The 12,743-nt window shown below is 44.4% G+C and overlaps 1 non-coding gene across 1 annotated transcript; it reads right to left on the bottom strand.

Annotated features, from left to right (window-relative positions):
- Window positions 1–11,116: 11,116 nt before the first annotated feature.
- On the bottom strand, window positions 11,117–11,191 carry Trnat-ugu. Its single transcript has one exon. It is a non-coding gene; the product is annotated as a tRNA-Thr (tRNA).
- Window positions 11,192–12,743: the final 1,552 nt, after the last annotated feature.

The following is a 12,743-nucleotide window of genomic DNA, read 5'->3' on the forward strand; positions in this document are numbered from 1 at the left end:
GAGAGCAGAACCGTGTTGAGCTAGAAGGTCCTACGATAAGGGACGGACACCCACGTCGCCAGCCAACCGCCAGGACCACCCCCCAGCCCATGTTAAAAGATAGAGCCCTCCAGAAGAACAGTATAGATCTTACGATAACACTAAGAGGGCCACACCAGCTGCAAGTTTTAGCGTGAGACTTTTTCGCGTCTCTGTTACGTTGCAAACGTTAAAAACATTGCCCCACCACGAAAAGTATAGCGTTTCTCATTGGATAGACAGAATTTTTGTAGGCGGAGCTTAAGGTTAACATTGAGACCCTGATTGGTCAGATGAAAACACAACCAGATAGTTTTTTTTAAACCAACTTTGATAAATTGTAGTAAGGAGAAGTTAGGAGGGAGTTGCTTCTGAGACGGCGAGCTGTATGGAGCTGCGCCGCCCGCCGCCCCCTGACGGTGCCTAACAAACGACAAGGTAATGAATGCATGCGATGCCGCATAACAGCACATAAAGCTTCACTCAGAACTGCAGAAGCCTCATCTGTTACACCCCCTTTTTACGTAATACTAGTGTCGATCGCCAATTAAATCTCATGGTGTTCACATTTGCTACTTGAAGTAAAAATCTGAAACGGGATGATTTTTCTGTTATATAATTATTGAGAAGCCACATCAGCCACTGTAATTTACGACAAGTTAGATAAGTAATTAAAGGTAATTGAGGGTCACTGTAGACCATTTTGATAGTTTTCTCTTTTGTGAAACTTAATTTAAACCTAGATTATAGATGTGATATGTCAAGATTTTAAACATGGCTGCAACAGCAACTGTTGAATTTCTTCACGATAAAGGATGACAGCCAAAAACAGTTGCAGGATAACTCTCGTTAGATGTTCCATAGCGCAAGCTTTATCTGTTTGCCACTAGGACACAGGTAAATTGGTTCTATATTTTCTATTTTACATAAATGTTTTTAAATGGCCTGATAAGTTTTATTTATTATGACAGAAAGTTTGAATTAACACAACTTTTAATAATTTTTGATGCGCTTATGTATGTATTCATGGATTTTAATATGCGCGAGTGTCTGGCACATACAAGTGCCCTCTCTCGGCGAAACCATCTGCCCTAGTGCTTTCACACTCTTGTCTCGATAGTTCATAGGCGAAGTAATGGTGCTAAACTGTTCGCTTTGACCCTGTGCCCATAGTCATTTTGTACAAATGGAGAAGATGTCTCAATTATTGACGACGCCTTTGGCATAATTGTTTTATTAATCTCCAATGCATGTTGTAATTTCAGTAAGTAACTAAAGATTTTGTGCCTGTATTACTTTGTTAATTTCACTGTTACTTAAGCTTTTGTTTCTCACTTCCGATGCTACCTCCACACCTACAAATCCTTAATCCGTCCCATCCTCTGTTATGCCAGTCCTGCCTGGATATCTGCCCCCCCCCAAATTCTATCAGTCCCTCCAGATCCTTGAGCGTCATGCACTCCGCCTCGCCTTCCGTATCCGCCTCCCGTCCCCCACGCGGATCCTCTATGATCTCATTCCTTTCCCCCATCTGCTCCTCTTCCTCGAACATATCCGCGTCCTCTACACCTCCCGCCGTCTTGAACCCCCTCACCCCCTGGTTGCTCCTCTCCTCTCCCATCCTTGCCCCCTGCCACGTCTTCACCGTTGTGTCCCCCCTACCCTCCATCTCTACACCCTCCATCTCCTTTCCCAAGGTGGCTTCCGTCAGCTCCCCCTCCCGGATGATGCCCTCTCTCCCTCCATTTATCCTTCCCATCAACTCTGATCCTCCCTCCCCCTCCTTTCCTCTGTCCTTTCCCTGGGCTCCCTCTTCCTCCCCCTTCTGTCCTGTTTCCTCCCCACTACGGCTCTCCCTACCTCCCTCACCCCCCCCCAGCCCTTTTGTATTCCCCTCCTCTGCCTACCCCCCTCCCTGTCGCGTCTGCCCCCTACCCCTCTTATGGGTCGTCATCCTCCATCAGCTCCTTTCCCAGTTCCCCCCCCCCCCTTCGCTTTTACTCTCCTTTCCCCCCTTTTTGTTTTCCCATCTCCTGTCCAGTTTCCCCCCACCTGCTCTCGACTGTGGTGTCACCTTTGCCGACTTTTTCGTGCTGTGTTCTAGTGCCTATTCAGTGTTGTGTTGCGAACAGAAACCATGCTGTCGCTGGGTGTGAATTTTATATACTTTGCGAACAGAATCCAGACTGTCGCCATGTTTTTTTTAACTGTCTATTGTTTTCCCTGTCTGCTCCGCATGTATTTTTATTCGCTTCATCATCCCTCTGTTGCTTGTTTTAATTTCCCCATTTTCTTTTCACCTTGTTACTCACTAAGTCCCCGATTTTATCGCCTGTTTTTTATTATTATTTATTCTCCTGCTCTTTGTCAGAAAATCTGTAGGCTGCAGAGCGGCGTCCTAAGCTGCTGCCAGCCCGCCCCCTTTGGGGGGGAATTGAAATTCAATAAAGAAAAAAAAAAAAAAAAACTTCCGATGCTATGGCTTTTTTAATGAAAGTGTCTTCCTGTTCAGGATTTTTTACTTCTGATGAAGGTATATTTATATGTACCGAAACCTTGGTCAAGAAATTTTAATAAATTTTTATCCTGCAACTGTTTTTGGCTGTCATCCTTTATCGTGAAGATGTGATATGGCATAGGTCATCCTTCGATCCATTGTAGAACTTGGAAACCCATTCAGGGAGTATTCGTTCACATTTTTGCTGAACGCCGTTGGTTTTTATCATCCTGTATTGATACGTTTCCTTTTATCAATAGTGTAATTTATAAACAACGTTCTGTGAGTAGAATAAAATTTCCAATGGTAAACTTAACTGCTTTCTCGACGTTATTTTACCAGTTAACTAAAAATAGGAAAGCCTTTAACCCCTTCCACTAAATTTAGTTAGTATTAAGATTCTTTTACAGGGAGTGCAGTGGAGCTGACGCTGAACTCATTAAGTATTTGGTTGTATCATCGCTAGTCTCACTGAACTCTTCTGAACTCTACATGTCATGTGTGGTCTGGCGTCTCCTTACCAGCAACAGGTCCCAGGTTCAAACTAGTCAATTCCCTAAAAAACACGCTAAGAGCGTCATTGCGCGAAAGTGGTAGGGAGACACGACTTAGAACAAACAGACACCACGCAGAATGTTAGACTCATTTTGTTCGTTATTGTTCGTTGCACTCCTTCGGGGTGGGTATCCCATGACACCCGTTGAAGTTCATCGTTGATCCATTCACTCTCTCTCTCTTTTTTTTTTTTTTTTTTTTTTTTTTTGTTACGTAGGGGAGCTAACTCTCTGACTGAGCTACTGTGCCTGCATCAGCTAAGTAGGCGGGTAGCACTACAAACAGATAACCCAAATGACAGAGACTACCTCACCAAGCAGCAAACATGGCGTCCGGCTGCATTCTGCCCAGCATGTTTCACCTGCATGCCGAGAAGCGCACGACAGACTTATTTAAACCGTAATCAAGAGTTCTTTGCTCAGTTAGTCAACGATTCGATTGGCGTTCTGAACTGGAAACCAAACATACGACTTCTGTAAGCTTCAAGGACTACACAAGCTATCCATACAGTTTGCAGTCGATTCTTGGCACAGAATAGTATCTTTGCATTATTTGAACAATAACTGATTCGCGAACTAACGTAAAAATATAAATGGAAATTGCAAGTAGTTATTTAACAGGCAACTTTCAAACGGAACGTACTGTCTAGAGGTGCTAACTAATGTGCAGTGGAATACAACGTGTTGTGAAGTTCATTGGTCTCTGCAGTCGCCTTTCTACCTGAGCCTGAATGGTTCAAGGTGAGCGGGATAAGAACCCTGCCCTGTCGAAAGATGTAGGGGCTTGACTTCAAGACTCGAGAGAGTAGATTTCACTTCTGGAGCTCAGGGCAGCATCTTCGATTCTAGCCTTGAGGAGACAGTTCGAAGATCGCTGAGAACTTTTGCTGTCACTGCTGCTAAAGCCAGAGGCCCGGTCATGCCTGCATCACGAGCAAGGAGGCCGCCACCACGGCCCACAGTCTCACTGCCTGCTGGTGTGCTCTCATCCCGAGCGAGTATCTTCACGAGCTGTTGTTGCTAGCACGTCATCGCACCGCCTGGAAATTAAAAGTACTTGTGCACTCCAATCGTAGTCCACCTGCTGATGTTCCATAGGAGGAGGAGATTAGTATTTAATGTCCAGTCGACGACGAGGTCATTAGAGACGGAACACATGCTCGGATTAGGGAAGGATGGGGGTAGGAAATCAGCTATCCCTTCCAAAGGAATCATCCCGGCATCTGCCTGAAGCGATTTAGGGAAATCACGGAAGACCTAAATGAGGATTGCCAGACACGGGTTTGGACCATCGTCCTTCCGAATGCAAGCCCAGTGTGCTAACCACTGCACTACCTCGCTCGATGCTGATGTTCCGCTTGCGTCTTAGTAATAAGAACGAAGACCAATAGTAAAGATCCTAACAGTTTATAATGTATCATTTCGTGTCCACCAAAGTGAGCTAGCTCTGTTCACTATTTTAGTCACTTTGGCTAGTTTCCACTTGCACGGTGCGCTGGCGTATGGTGGCGCCAGCACACCATGTGGCGTGGAAGTTATGAGAGTTTCGATAGACGCCAACTACAAGACTCGGTGGAAACGCGCCGCCAATGCCTTCTCAGCCGCCAGTATTTAGGATCGCCGCCATGGAGCAGAGGGCCAGTTAGCCAGAAAGTTTTACTCAGTATCTGCCTGTTATGGCATTTAGTTCGAGTCTGTACCGAGTTCCAGCGTGTCGTAGAGATGGAGCTGCAGACTTAGTGTCTAGCACAGAGACAGGCAGCACATAGAAACCTTATAGTGAACATAGCAGACTTCTACTTCAACAGCGTTGAGGCTGCGTGGATTTTACAAAAGAGAGCTTGTGTCTCAGCATATGCAACTTTACGTTAAGCAGCTCTTTCTTTATGAATAAAGAACCCAGTTGTTAATTATATGCAGTTTCTGTTACAGAACGAAGATACCAGCCACCAACCAACCTCCTCTCCTTGCTTCCCATGGTACAGCTCTACAGAAGAGACAACAAGATGACATAAAAGGGGCAAATAGAATACAACACAGAGGAAGAGGGGTTTTGTTTGGCCTGAAGTCAATGTGCTGAGATTTTCCTAATTCTCCCAAATGGGTGGTGGTCAGAGCCAATTAGGCTGATTTTTAATCGCAAATAATTTTCCCATCACGGCAGCTGTTTCCAAAATCTGTAGCAGAAAACGTTCTTGAAGTCTTGCCAGGGGCAGCTTCTTACAAAAGTGCTGTAAATAGGAGAAGGAAATGGTCACTGAGAACGCCAACACTTTGCTCCTGATTATGACTGGCTAAAAGCCCTCGTGGGGTTAAGATGGCAAGTCTTTAGGTCTCTGGGCCAGAGTTCATGTTTTAAAGTACGAGGACTATTTTGTTGAAACTTTCAGTCGGTCACAAACTGATAAGCACAGTGAAAATCGAAATTGGTTTATTTCAGCCATTCAGCTACGCCTTCTGGCTGTGTCTCTACATAGTCGCCACTCATATTTAGACATCTGTTGTATCGTGGTTCCAACATTCCAACAAGCCTGTCATAGAAGGCAGTCGCCTGTGCTTTCCACCAGTTCCCTACGCTGATCTGTAGCTCGCTATATGTTTCAAACTGCTGTCCTCATAGCCAGTAGTTTATGTGAGCAAAGACGTGACATCAGAGAGAGCTACGTCCGGGCTGTGTGGTGGGCGATGAAACACTTCCCATCGGAAAGCGCTGAAGGAGAGTCGTTATTGTGTGGCCGAGAACTGTCAAAAATGGTTCAAATGGCTCTGAACACTATGGGACTTAACATCTGTGGTCATCAGTCCCCTAGAACTTAGAACTACTTAAACCTAACTAACATAAGGACACCACACACATCCATACCCGAGGCAGGATTAGAACCTGCGACCGTAGCGTCACGCGGTTCCAGACTGAAGCGCCTAGAACCGCACGGCCACACCGGCCGGAGAGAACTGTCACGAAAAAAGAAAAGCATTACATTCGCGTTAGGTGGGCTGCGTGAAATCAGGCGGCCTCCCTCAGCAAGCACTGCGCACTTGGCGGGAGACACTTTTGTTCTAAACATATTTAGGTGCTCACTGTGCTGTCAGAATTGAAAAGTGCGATGTGATGCGATCAACGGGCGTACTAGAGCCACTGCACAACACGTCTGCACAAGGCTTTATTCATTTGGTTTTAATTTCACGTCCGATCAGAAGTTGAAGAAAAGTATAGACCTCGTACCTACTTTGTTGGAATACTGGAGTTACTTTTCCGGTACGCAAGGCCTACAAGGCATTCCAAAGTACGTTCCTGTGCGCGGCCTCCAAATTCTTCTTAGGCAGTTTTCTATTTTCCTCGGCATGTTGTGGATTATTGAGCGTGGTCTTTCTCGGTAAAAAGAGAGGCCTCAGAGTTCGAATGAAGCCATTGAGTTAGCTAGAGGTGTTTCAAGGAGTGACTCACTCAGCTGTGGTTAATTCGCACCAAATAAATCTGTTTTGTTTCTGAGCAAATTTGAGAGTAATTTTTTTGGTCTGACTTCCTATTTGACTTCGAACTGTAACCCAATTTCGTTGTCATAAAATTCTGAATATGAGTTGTTAGGAGCCAGTTGGATGCAGTGTGTGAGCTGTCAGCGGTGAACCTATTCCAGTGCAGTGGTCGGTTCTCTAAATCGTTCCTGAAAACACTTAGATAGCTACAGGTCGTTTAGTTATTGACTTTGGATTTCTGAAGTTTAACCTCGTGGTCTCGTGGACCAAATTGAGACTGGAAATTCTTATTTAGAGTGATTTTACGTTTGTAGCAGAGCGGGAAATTAATCGTGGTCCTCCAGTAAACGTTTCCGATTGAATCGGTGTAAAAGAATGTCTCGCGTAACTTGTGTCATGCGTGGCACATCGTAGAGACGTTGGTTACGTGAATTCAGGCCGCGGCCACGAGTGTGAGTTCGCACGATGTCGTGGATACTCCCACGTAGAATGAAAGAAACGTTGCAATCTTTTACTGTCAATAGGCCTAATATTATGTTATTATTCCATCACCAGTTATGAGAAGACCTTAATTGTTTTGCAGCAGTAATTTCAAAAGGTGAGGTGCGTTCATAGCCATGGTAGAAAAAGGCGCCTTTTTTGTGAAAATAAATGCCGCATCCAGTTCATCTCTTACTATTATTCTGAAAACACCACAGTCAAGTGCAGTTGAATTATACAGTTATTAAATATACACTTCATTATATGAAAATTCATCATTATTCCATTTTTACCCAAGTGAAGCCTAGCAAAATCTACCACCATATTCTATAACAACGCAGTCTCTTACATTGCACTCATGGAAAATCGTGCACTATCGTATTGCACGGCAGGGTAACACTGGCTTCGTGGCTTCCGATGCAGTCGTTTCAGACAATGTTTCGCATTTTAATTTAATATTTCAGATCTTCTGCATCTTTTCTGAAAGTTTGGTCATCAAAATACAAACTCCCCGTATATATAAAATATAAACTATCATTCCAAGATTCACGTTCCATCCGCAGTTGGAACAGGAAGGTCACTCACTGTATGGAACAATGAAAGTAACATTTGTGACGCACTTCTTAGTGATATGCACAGGATGTTAGAGAAAGAACCATCCAGTTTCACAATACCATAACTTGTACATGAATAACGATGGAAACTGTGGGTCAATTTTAAAGTGCGCATAGCACTTTTGTTTCCAAAAGATCCACCTCCTTTTACAGGTGTATATCATTTACATGCGTGCTCATACATCATAAAAACACTTTTTACGGTAGAATCCAGGAAAACGTTTTCATTTATCTTTCGCAAATGTTCAGTGTGTCCTCCACTGGAAGCACGACAAACGTCCAGACGACGGTCACTCTCCTTCCAAATTTTTTAAAGCATGCCTGTATTCAGAGCCTTTACTACTGTTACTGTTTGATGTCGCAGCTCATCCAAAGTTGTAGTAATTGGAGTCACATGCACGGAGTCTCACGACTAATCAGTGGCTCGAGCAACTCACTGTTCATGCTCTGAAACGAAGGTGCCAGCGCACTGGTCTTGTTGAAAAATGAAATTTTCGGCCTGTGCTCGCAATTGTAACAAAGGCCATGTCTCTAACATATCCAGGTAATTGATTCATGTGGCCATCTTATCTGCAATAAAAGAGTGGCCCCGAAATCTTTTCTAGGGATACGGGGCTTTGGAGAGTCTCTCTGGTGTTCGATTATGGTGTGGCTTCTTTGTTCGCCATATTCTGGCAGAGCATTTGCCCGCGAAAGGCAAAGGTCCCGAGTTCGAGTCTCGGTCCGGCACACAGTTTTAATGTGCCAGGAAGTTTCATTTTTCTTCTGTTCCGCTCTCGCACAGCGAGAGGGAAAAACGAACACTTAAATCTTTCCGTGCGAGCACTGATTTCTTTCTCCCTATGTAAGTGGCGCCAGCAAAATAAGAGCCTGCTGCAACGGAAAACGCCTTTGTTTTTATGACTGCCATCTCAGTTCGCGTATCATACGTATGACACTCGTCCCTATTCCACGATAATAAAAAACGCATATCACGTAGCAGTACTCCAGAAAAGAACGACAAGCGTAGTGTAGGCAGTCTCTTTTATAGACCTGTTGCATTTTCTAAGTGTTCTATGTGTCTTTTCCCACAACATCATCTGTTTCATTGTTCCAGTTTATGTTATTCGTAACAGTAATCCCTAAGTATTTAGTTGAATTCACTGTCTTTGAATTTGTGTGATTTATTGTGTAACAGAAATTTAGCGGATTTCTTTTAGTATCGGAAGCGGATGACTTCACACTTGTCATCATTTAGAGTCATTTGCCACTTTTTCCATTGTACAATTGTTTTTGATCATCCGAGGACTTTACAAGACGGTAAATGACAGCTTCATCTGCAAGCATTATATGAGGACTGTTCAGAAGGTCTTCTAAATATATATACGTCAGGAATAGCAGAGGGCCTACAAAATTTCCTTGGGAAATGCCAAATGTTACTTCTGTTTTACTCGTGACTTTCCTTCAGTTACTAGTGTCCGTGACCTTTCTGACACGAAATTATAAGTCCAGTGGCACAATTGAGAAAATATTCCATAACCACGCAATTTTATTATTGGTCGCTTGTGAGGACCTGTGTCGAAAGCCTTCTGGAAATCTAAAAATATGGAATCAATTTGACATCACCTGTCGATAGCATCATTTCTTGAGAATGTTTGTGTTTCACAAGAATAACATTTTCCGAATCGTCGTTGGCTATTTGTCAATAAATCGTTTTCTTCGAGATAATTCATAACGTTCGAACACAGCATACATTCCAGATCCCACTGCAGATCGACGTCAGTGGTATGAGTCTGTAACCTAGCAGATTACTCCTGTTTCCTTCCTTGAGTATTGGTGTGAGCTCTACAACTTCCCAGTCTTTAGACACGGATATTTCAAAAAGCGAGCGGTTCTATGAGAGTGCTAGGTATGGAGCTATTGTATCGACATGCTCTGAAAGGAACCTAAATAGCATACAATCTGGACCTAAGGCTTCGCCTTTATTAAGTGATTTAAGCTGCTTCGATACACTGAGGATATCTACCTTTAAGTCACTCATGTTGGCAGCTCTTCTTGATTCCGTTTCTGGAATATTTTCTTCGTCTTCTTTGGTGAAGGAATTCGGAAAATCACATTTAGTAACTCCGTTTTAGAGGTACTGTCATAATAAACATTACCATTGCTGTTGCGCAGTGAAGACATAGAATGCGTCTTGCCACTGGTGTACTTCACATATGACCAGGATCTTTTCGGGTTTTCTGTCAGATTTCGAGACAGTTTCGTAGAGGGAAGCATTAAATACATCTCGCATCGAAGATCGTGCTCTGCACACTGAAAGAGCATACGTGGGGACCTGTGGATTTCCCCCTAAATAAACATCCAGAGTCTTGAAAATGATGGTGTCATTGCTGAATGCTTTGAGCTGTACGTGATGCAGTACAGTGCTCTCGACGAAGATCATGCCACAGAGTTGCAACTGTGAAATATCTTTCGGTGTTGTGTCATAGTTATCTCGACCCGCCGCACACTGAGTAATAACTGTGCGGGCGAAAGAGTGAACTAGCAACACGTAGGAGACTCTCACTGGCATTCAGATGGACGGACACCTGCAATGGATGCATGGGTATATTTATACGAGGGCTATTCGGAAAGTGAGGTACGACCGGTCGTGAAATGGAAACCACTGTGAATATCCGATGAGGCTTTTCACAGACGTTTTGGACAGTGTCTCTAATATGCCCATCGATCGCATAAAGACGCTCTTTTCAGTTGTGAGGGCCCGCTGAGAGGCTTTGCCTTAATGAATGCAGCTCACCTAACACAACTGCGCCGGCCGCTGTGGCCGAGCGGTTCTGGGCGCTTCAGTCCGGAACCGCGCTGCTGCCACGGTCGCAGGTTCGAATCCTGCCTCGGGCATGGATGTGTGTGATGTCCTTAGGTTAGTTATGTTTAAATAGTTCTTAGTCTAGGGGACTGATGACCTCATATGTTAAGTATCATAGTGCTTAGAGTCATTTTTTTTAACACAACTGCCACACACTTCCTTCATGGCAATTCTCAGCTGCACTCTGCAGAGGCAGTGAAGACGCTCCTGCACCTTTCCGAAGGGGAGTGTTCGATCACCCGCAACACAGCCCTAATTGGCTCGTCCTGAGTATCATCTCTGATCACATGAAACGCTGGATACGAGGACAACACTTGGGCTCAGGCTACGCGCTATAGACCAGCGTAGAGAATTATCGGAAAGCACTGGCGGCTGGCTTCTATGACGATGGTGTTGGAAATTTTGTATAACGCTCCGACAAATGTCGAAGTGGGAGCGGCGACTATGTAGAGAAGTACGTGGAAGGTGTAGCTAAATGTGCAAACAAAACATATATGACGAAAGTATCTGTTCCCGAAAGAACAGTTACCGTGGATGACCATGCAGCTTTGCTAGAAATGAAATGATAATTCAATCGACAGCCTAGCTGCAAACAGGCGGTAATGTAATTCATTGGGGACATGTTGAAAATATGTGCCCCGATCGGGACTCGAACCCGGGATCTCCTGCTTACATGGCAGACGCTCTATCCATCTGAGCCACCGTGGGCACAGAGGATAGCGCGCCTGCAGGGACTTATCCCTTGCACGCTCCCCGTGAGATGCACATTCCCAACATGTCCACACCACTACAACATCTGTTAGGCGCACTACGAATGTAGTGGTGTGGACATGTTGGGAATGTGCATCTCACGGGGAGCGTGCAAGGGATAAGTCCCAGCAGACGCGCTAGCCTCTGTGCCCACGGTGGCTCAGATGAGTTCCGTTTCAGCCGCGCTCGCGAGTGGCCGCTGTTAACTGTTGCGCTGCACTTCAGTGTTTACATCGCTGTACTTGTGCTTCGCCGAGTGCCGTCCGTCCGTTAATCTCCGTGTTCGTTCCTGTTCCTTGTGATCTGATCGCTCTTTCTGGTCTTGCTGCTGCTACTTGGAATTTCGGTTGTTTAACCGAAATTGCTTCGCTGGATTAACCATGGCTACAAACCTCAGGAAGAATACTCTGGTATTTGCTTTTGACAAAGAATCCCGCCCTGTTCAGCCGACATCCCTGGAAATAGATGACTGGATTACACAGGTAATTGGTCTAAATTCTGAAACCGTTCATACCTGGCAACTGGATCAGGAAAAATACTGTGTTTTTGTCAAGTTAATCAGTGCTTCGACTGTTGATAAAGTGTTACGAAAGTGGGGCTATGAAGTAGATTTTGTGCATAGAAATGGTTATAAAAGTAAGGTTTCCATCTACAGAGCGGACATTCATTACAAAACCGTTCGTGTCTTGAATCTCCCCATTGAAATTGAAAATTATAAGATTAAGGAAGCTCTTTTAAACTATGGAGACGTTAAATCAATTGCAAATGAAAGATGGTCGCCTCGCTTTAAACTGCAGTGTTTTAACGGGGTCCGCTGTGTAGAGATGGACGTTAAGACGAATATTCCGTCTCACATAACTGTTTGTGGGTATAAGGCACAAATTGTTTATACAGGTCAGGAAGCTACATGTCATATATGTAACGAAACCGGCCACTTCAGACAGGAATGTCCGCGGCGAACTGTTGTGCTTAAAAGTAATTTGATACAGCGTCAGAAGCTTACCTTAAATGATCTGTTACCAAAGAATAGCCCGGAACAACTGGTTGAGGATGTTAACGCAGCGGGACAAGCTGATGTCTCCCTTCACGATAACAGTCAATTTCCCCCGTTAACAACAAAAGGAAACCCCGTTGCCACTACTCGTGAAACTGAAATGCAACCGAAAAAACGACCTCTGGAGATAACTGATGGTTGTTCAGAGGACGAGCTGTCTTGTCCCACTCCCTCACTTCGCAAGCAAAAACAGTGCGATGAGAAGGCTGAGGAACCTGAAGGCAAAATGCGAATGGAAACTAATGAACAGATAGATAATACACATACGGTACCAGAAAATGGAAGGGATGTAAGCAGCATTAATTTGCAAGAAACAACAGGTGCAGTAGCCGTTGCAAAGATCAGAATCTATCTGTTAATAAACAAATTCAGGGAGAGGATGCAAAACTGCAGTCTCCATTTGTTTCCCTAGATCAGAAAGTGAGTGAAATTAATAAAGAACGAGGAAGTGGTGGCC

Source organism: Schistocerca piceifrons, chromosome 2 (genome assembly GCF_021461385.2).
Source record: "Schistocerca piceifrons isolate TAMUIC-IGC-003096 chromosome 2, iqSchPice1.1, whole genome shotgun sequence".
NCBI classification, from domain to species: Eukaryota; Metazoa; Arthropoda; class Insecta; order Orthoptera; family Acrididae; genus Schistocerca; species Schistocerca piceifrons.